Source organism: Xiphophorus couchianus, chromosome 13, assembly GCF_001444195.1.
Source record: "Xiphophorus couchianus chromosome 13, X_couchianus-1.0, whole genome shotgun sequence".
NCBI classification, from domain to species: domain Eukaryota; kingdom Metazoa; phylum Chordata; class Actinopteri; order Cyprinodontiformes; family Poeciliidae; genus Xiphophorus; species Xiphophorus couchianus.
Genome location: NC_040240.1, coordinates 6442047 through 6450485, shown reverse-complemented (window position 1 = coordinate 6450485; position 8439 = coordinate 6442047).

Below are 8439 nucleotides of genomic sequence, written 5' to 3'. Positions count from 1 at the left end.
CCAATACCAACACGCATCGTGACACCGATTTTTAGAGCACATTGTGGAATTTCTGGTCAGATTTATGAATACAGACTCGCATGTTTTATTTATTTATTTATTTTTGATCTTGAATATTCTGGAACAATTCTAGCTGCAATTCTGACCATTCTTCTTGGCAAAATAGGCAGCACCTGTTCAATTTTAGCAGAATAAAGCATGTTTTCTGCTAATTCAACTAGTGGCCACACTTTGGCGCATAGCCCAACTAATTTTCAATTTGATTAAGGTTGGGGCTTTAGTTAGCCTGCTTTGGTCCATTTCAGAGCCAGTTTTTATGTAGGTTTGAGAACGTTCTACTGTTGGAACGTTCAGTTCTCACCAAGACTCAACCGGCAGTAAAGTGAAAAGTTCTGGAAACGCTGGCTACCTTCCAGAAACTTTTATATTTAGTCAGCAAAAACAAGACGCGAGTTGTACAGCCACAGTGAAAAGTACATTGAAAGAATCCAGGAAAGACTTTTAAATAATGGGATTATTCCAAAAGCTGTCAAACATGGTGGCAGAAGCATCATGCTGAGGGTCTGCTTCATTGTTCATTGTGTCTTTGCATATTACAGAGTGACTGAAACGACAAATAAGGGACACCCACAGAGTCTTTTCACCTAAAATCAATAGCTGAAAGGTTGAATCTGAGTTTTTAATTCAATATTCCAACGGGGACAATGATCCCAAACACACAGCAAAACTGTTTTTGAATGAATTATGCAGGCAACATTAATCTCATGGAACGCCCTTCATAAATCCCTGACCTCAACCCATTTGAAATTCATAAACTATGCTTGCTCGGAATGAGGGATTTCTGGCAAAGTGAATGACAATGTATGATTGGACTGAATTTACCTTTTAATGTGTAGAAGGCTTTGAAATGGCATGTGTTGTAATTGGTGCCATCGTAACCGTTAACACATCAAAACCTGGTGTAAAACATTAGGATGGTGTGTTTTAGATGTTTTGTATGATTCTCCAAATCAAAATTAACCATTAATGAGCCTTAAACACAAAGTTTTAGGAAATATCAATTTTTGTCTTTATATTGTGAAGAGAAACATCAGAGTTCTTACTGAGTTGAAAGGATGCCGAGTGGAAAACATCTAAAATATGCTTTTTAATAATTTAACCCTTTGGACTTGAAAGGGGAATAACATAACAGCAGTGTCAACTGTATTGAATTATACATGTGATTAAATTAGAGTTTATCTTCTCAATGCATCATGTTAGAGATACCAAAATGAAATTGAGAGAATATTCAGTGATGTTAAACCTAACATCCCGTTGCTCGGTTTGTGTATTTATTAAGCAGCTTCTGCTCCTCAAACGAAATGTGCCAAAAACAACAGATTTAACTGACTCAGAAAAGTCCGAAATGTTAAGTCGTTCACAGGGACGCATCACTCTTGAAACTGCCAAGATCTCAAGTCACTTTGTTGCAAACAGTCAACAGGGTCGCAAGAAACGGGCACAAATTTGCAGCTAATGATTTTTGAAATCCATCCACCACTAAATAGGACACATAAGTGAAAATGTTAGGACTGAAAACAGGTTTTCAAATCATCTATGCACTAATAAAATAACAGTGACCATTGGAAGACCAGATGGGTGGACGCATGGCTGCAGTGGAAATAGGCACAGAGCTTTACTTCAAGCAAAATGGGGATGGGGAACTAGTACGAGCTGGGACATTAAAGATGAGTTGGACTGAATAAACACCGAAACTTACTGTTCAAAGTACTCTGCTGTTTGGTTAGCCAGTGAAGAAGTTAAGCAGTCAAAGATTATTACCATGGCCACCTTCCTGACATTATCAAAGCTAAAATTAGCCAAAATGCGAAAGTTAGCCGAAATGCTGCCAGTGGCATGTGGGGTAAAACTAGCATGATGTTTTACATTGACTTTCTCCATTTAGGGTGCCAAACATGGCAAAACATTTTTACTTTTGCAAAAGTAAAAAATCAGATGTTTACTTTGTGGCACTTCGTTACCGGAAAACGCGCTCATCTCTTAGCAACATATTAACAAATATTGTTATTGTTCAAAAAACATAAGATTTCTTCTGCTCTTTTGAAACACTATTTATCTTATACTATTTACTCCTTAAGAATTGTGCAGTTGGTGAATTTTTTGTCATTGGTGGTAAATATATTATAATTATATACTGTATATTATATACTTGTCTGTAGTAAGTGTTCTGCCAAGATGGCGTCTCTGTAGTTCTAACTGGAAGCTCTGCTCTCGGTAGGCCCCAAATGTCAATCACTTATTTTTTTGAATGTAAGAAATGAGCATTGTTGCATGTAGAGATAGTTCAGGTCTTCCGTTTATTATCCTCAGAGCTGAGAGCACCGTAGCTGTTCATTCATAAAACCAATCCTCAGACATGAAAAGCGTGGGCACAAACAAAAAGCCATTTTGCAAGCAGTTCCACAGGTTTAATTTGTTTTGTTTTGTTTTGCGTTTGGAATCATATGAACAACTAAAACTCGAGCCCGAACTGTTGGCCTAATAGGAGCCTACGCACACAGACGATGTTATTTACAGCACCATTCCAAGGTTTCAGCCCATTCCAGCTTTACTGTGGACCTAAAGCCTCACCGTGGGCAGCAGGGGCTTCAGCCAAAAACACTTTACAGCATCATAAACAGAGTTATATCCCATCTCGCCGACATAATACATGCTGGAGAGTTACCAAGGGAACAACTTGAAGCCATGCCTGCTCTAAAGGGATCATGGGACAGTCCTTTGAAAGAAACAGGTGAAGATGCTTAATGATGATGTAATAATTTACTGTGTGTAATAATAATAATTATACTGGTCACAGTCTTCTCCGCCCCCCCCCTACCTCCACATGCCATTAACATTCCTGTATGGGTTCCATATGATGACCACATTTGTGAAGGTCTAATAAATTCAACTGAAAGGCTTGAGAACTGTGGATATTACTTTTGTTTTCTGGAAAGTTCTGGGTCTTGTGCTCCTTGCTGTGTTAGAACCTTTTTTCCTTGTTGACTGGAGACGAAGATAGAATGAAGCCTGTGACTGAATGAAGACTGTGCACAAATTTTTATAATTGAACTTATTTTTTCAGTGTTAAAATGTATATTTCAGCAGTGCTAAAATACATATTTTGGCACTGAAAAATTACGTACAAATATACAACATTCAAATTTCAGAGGCATTTTTAATTCAAATCCTGATGGCACATATTTACTTCCATACTTTGTGGACAAGACTCTGTCTTTTGTTTGCATAGAATGTACACCTGATCCAGTGGTTCCGTATAAAACTTTGCCTCTTTCCTAGATTGAACCATTGAAAGAAGCATTACTAACTTCAACTGTGTAACCTGAGCCAGGTCATCTGTGTCAGTGCTAACTTATTTAGCTCTGTTTCTTTCCAAGGAGCTATTGCTGCCATAACCCATGTGTCCCCTGTTCAATTTTTCTTTACCATAAAAGAAGTTGCCCTGACTTCTTCTTCTGTGTTTTGGCTTAATTTCTTCCCTAGGTAGTTACCGAAGGAGTCACTGGTAGCACTAACAATGTTTTCTTTACCAGGAAAAGCTCTCCTGGCCCAGTGCTTCTGTGTTTATTTGTCTCTTTCTGGGCAGGAAGCTTCGAGAGAGTCATTGCTGCCAATAATTACGTGCCCTGCTTTGTTTTTTCCTTTCCCCATAAAGGTACTCCTGATTCAGTGCTTCTGTGTTTTGCTGTGTCTCTCCTTCATTGTCATTGAAAACGATCTTCCTTCCTTCAACTATGTGAACTCTGCTTATTTTTCTCTCTCAAAGAATATAATGTTGTCCATAATTTGCTATGAACAGTGGATGAAAGTCCAAATAATGCTCCAGATCTCTTTAAATTTGTAACAACCAGTAATCACAGGAGACTAAGTATTGACTATAGCCCTTACAAACATTGGTATGGCAGTGATTTACAAGTTTAAACCCAAACAAATTAAAATTGCATCACTTAACTGACAAAAACGATTTAAAGAAAAACAATATTTGCCAACCTTTAATACCTGACACCTAATATGGTCTGTATCTGGTTAATCTGTAGGACAGAGCATTTAAAAACCAAGCATCCAAAACCGCAGTGAGAAAAAAAAATCCCACCTCGCTTTTCTTGCTGTCTATCACTTTCTTAAAAAAAAAAAAACATTTCTGTCTCTTGAGAACCAAGTTTCTTTAGCAAGTGACACATTTGAAACTTTTCTTTGACATTTCCTATTATACCGCTAGCTTCTAAAGCAATGCAGGGATTTAATAATAAAATACATTTACCGCCTACAAAAGGCTTAATTGTAATTGTGTCGACTCACGTAGCACGGGCTTAAATGAAATATGTATATCCTTATATTTGAAAATCACACTTTGAAACTTAAAACGGATATTAACAAAGCTGAAAGAGTCATATGTATTTACAGTTTTATGCACAGTGCACCTCTGAAGCAGAGCAACATCTACCAATATTTCCACTGCTGTTTAAACTGTTTGTCTTATTAATTGATTATTAATTATGTTGTTATCTATGTGACGTGTCCAAAAAAAAGTATTTACCCCTCAGACCCCGCCACATTAGAACAATAAAATTCAAGGAATATTATTTAAGTCATTTTTTGATGTTTCGGGTCTATGTCTTTAACAACTTTCAAAATCCAGGGACTTTAGTCAGTCGTACTGAGTAGGGAGTCGAATTTTGATCTTTTTCACAGATTCACAACTGGATTTATGTCAGAACGTTGACTGGCCAACTCCGACGGTTAAACATGCTTCGATGTCAGACATTGCCTGATTGCTCAGGCTGTGTGTTGCATTTCTTTATATTATTACAGAAACGTTCTTGTGTTTGTCATAGAGCTGATCGCCTGCGGTAATATGTAACGTAGAATAAAAAAAAGATGTAACAGCAGCTTTGCATGGTAACTGTGACCAAGTTAGATTTCTACACCTGCACATTGAAAACCCGTAAATTGTGTCCGCATACACATTAGAAACTACAATTTGAAGTCAGCTGTTGATTGGTCCATTGGCTGCAGGGGGGCAGGTACATTAGCTCATCGTTCCAAGATGTCTTGCCCTCACATTTTCGTCGTCATACTGCTCAATGGTTATCTACAATATACAATTTTTGGTACTTTTCAGAGTAAAGAAGGTCTGAATTACACGTCCGCTTCACTTATTTTGTGCCTACTGAAAGCAATTACATGCATATTTTTTATGGGTATCAGAGTAACAGAGGCTTTATTTCAGCTGTATTTTTCTTTGTGTTGGTCAGTCACCTAAACACATCATTTTTTTCCAGTAATAATGTGCATTTTATGACATGTGGGAAAAATGCTCATGAAACGCAAGAGATACGGAAACCTTTTCAAAGCAATGCTGATATCAATTTTGGGCCCAAATGCGTCAAACATTAAAAAAAAATTTTTAAATCCCCCAAGTGCTTTGGAGTGCAAGTTTCCACATTTACATGAAAATGTTGAACCCTCATTGTTGTTATGGTTATTATTCAGCCATGAATAGCTTTAGACGTCCCCAAAAAAAACCATACCTGCAGTGAAGCTCTTTGGTGTTAAATGCACCGTGGAACCCATTCAGCGTGCAAAACAAAAGGATGAATCTACTGTCTGACCTGGATTTCCCGTCTTACATAATGCTCATTTTCTCTCTTTTGCGGCTTCTGTCTGTCTGCCTGCCTGCCTGCCTGGCTCTGCCTTCCTGTGACACACCAACACTTAGGCGGAGATTTGCATACACAGAGGGGAAGGAAAAGTAGGTTCGAGTGTGCGAGCGCGATGGAGGGAGCTTCAGTGGTTCTCAAAAGGCAGACAAAGACAAGAGATCACCAGGCTGTCAGTGTGAAACCAGCCATTCAGTCTGAGAGGCATCATGCATGATAATCCCAGCGGAGTGCAGAGGTGTCTGTTTATGTGTGAATGGGGGAAACCAGCATGTGTGCAATTTACTCTGCCGCCAGGTTTAAACAGTTCTGTGAGGATAGCAAACGCTCTTTGTGGGGCGACTTGTAGCTGCTTATGAACAGCGCAGGTCAAATTCTAAATAAAACTGCTTGTTGTGTTTAAAAGCATCTGTGCTCCCATGGAGTCTTGCTCTTTCTGTGCGTGATTCTGGCAGATTTGGTGGTTAGAGCTAAAGCTTCAAACATAGAACTGGATGGACGGACGGACGGACGGATAGAAAAAAATTAAACTCATCCTCTTTCTTCTTCTGGAACCAAAGTCTGTTAATGCAGCTCATTCATGAATAACAGTTCCTGCAGTTCAGTCTCTCAATGACGCAGGACCATCATAAAATGTTGTGTTATTTCAAGGCTTAGTTAGAAGAGAATCATGTGTCTACGAGCCTACAGCTGCTAAGCTGTGAAAGGTTTTCTACCTTATTTTGTCTCTTTTCTGGTAAGTGAGAAAGATGCAGAACTGATATAACACTTTAAATAGTTGAACTAATTTGGCTCATGTTACCTTTTCTGCCCATTGCTGTAAGCTGTGTACAACCAGGCAAAACAATCTTTATGGAGCAAGTTGGATCAAACCAAATGTCAGGTGAAGGAGAGTGGGGTTAAAATTTCAAAGACCTTTTTTTTTTTGCCAGGTAGTTGGGGAAAAAATACAAAAAAAGTTAAGAGTTTTGCTCTTGATTTATTGATGAATTCCTAGCTGAGTGGATAGATGAATGCACTTATATATGCCTCTTTCATTTAACAACCAGCATAAAAAAAAAATTCAAATATGGATAGAAAATCCATATTTGTCTACCCTGACAGCAAAAGTTATTTGTGCCAGCTCTGGACCAACTATAGGTGAGAATTTGACTTGGATCTGTAAGTAAACTAACCTGTGCCTGTGTCCAATGGTTTGTAACTGGTGTGGATCTGGAATGGAGCTGAACCAGATGTGATCCAGAGGAGCTACAGAAATACCGCATTTGGCCCACACCAGACCGGTTCAGAGCCAAAGCAATTTCTGCAGGTGTCAGGCGAGTTTCATGACCCCAGTCCAGCACAGAGCTGGCACACGTGCGTGGATACGGCAACCTGTAATGGCCCAGATCTGAATGCTGTCTGGGTACACCTAAAAATGCTAAAAACACTTAAATTCCACCCTTTTCAGGACTGCACAGGAATCCCTACTAATCAGCTGACGAGGTTCCACATGTCAAAGATGCGTTGTGCCCGCCACTAATTCATTGCACAATGAGATTCGTTTGAGATACTGCAGTATTGATCAAGAGAGCAGAAAACCTCAGAACGTCGGTCCAATCCACCTGGACTCGCCATCCCTTAAAACTTTCAAGAAATCACATTCAAGTTCCTAAACCTCCGCCACTCTACAACCACACTGCCCGCATGGATCTATAGAGGTAGCAGGGAATGCATTTCTGTAGTGCTTATGAGACTAAGTGACCAGCTTGTTCATCTCCAAAAAGTCCCACAAGAGTTTGGCTTGCAGATGCTCGCCACGCTGAAAAACACGAGTCACCTGCCTTGTCTGGAGATGTCCTTGTGAATACCCCAGCTCCGGCCATTTATCTCTTTCTTGCCCCGACGAGTGTGGAGCAGGTGCTGCGTTACCGCTCAAACAACAGAGCATCGAGGTATGCATTGTTTGCTCACTCTGTCTCTCGGTGTGTGGATGTGTGTGTGTGTGTACCTTCCAGCCATGTAGATAGCTCGTTGCACCATGATGTCAGGAAAAAGGTTGTTTGTGACATAAGCCTGAAAAAACCTCCACTTACATCCTTGCTTTCCGGCCTGTTCTTCTCGGCTTGCCCCTTAAGTTCACTGCCGCTGTCCGGTTTGCATCGGCATGCAGACGAACAACGGCTTGGCCGGGCCTGAAAATAATAGGGTGTATCGCTGATCACTTTCCCAAAAACATGACTTTCTCTGTTTTGTCGTTTCTCTAAGCATGGAAGGCTCTGTTTTTATGGAAATCTAGCAAATTCGTCGGTAATCCCCTAATTCCACAGGCCCTTCACTGTAATCTGATCGAGCTAAAATCAAACACTCACAAGCGTCTGGTCGGGAATGCTCTTGGTTTCCACGTAAGTGGGAAACACAGTACAAGATAAGGAAGCCTCTTTTAGACTACAGGGCTACTCTTCTCTTGTGTGACCTGCCTCTTTGGGCAAGAGGGAACAGTGCCATCTAGTGTGATGTCTGTACATGCATGGTGTGCAAATAATCCCCTCGTTGAAGAAGTTGATCAAAAAGTATCAGGGAATGCTTAAAAATGTGCCGTCTTTCACTGAACTTTATGATCAGATATAGGATGTAGGAAGTGATGAACAAAAAGTGATGATTCAAACAGAACACATTCAAGTCAGGCTACCTTTCAGCAAACGTTTATTTCCTTTCATGTCATTCTGTTACCCTGCTG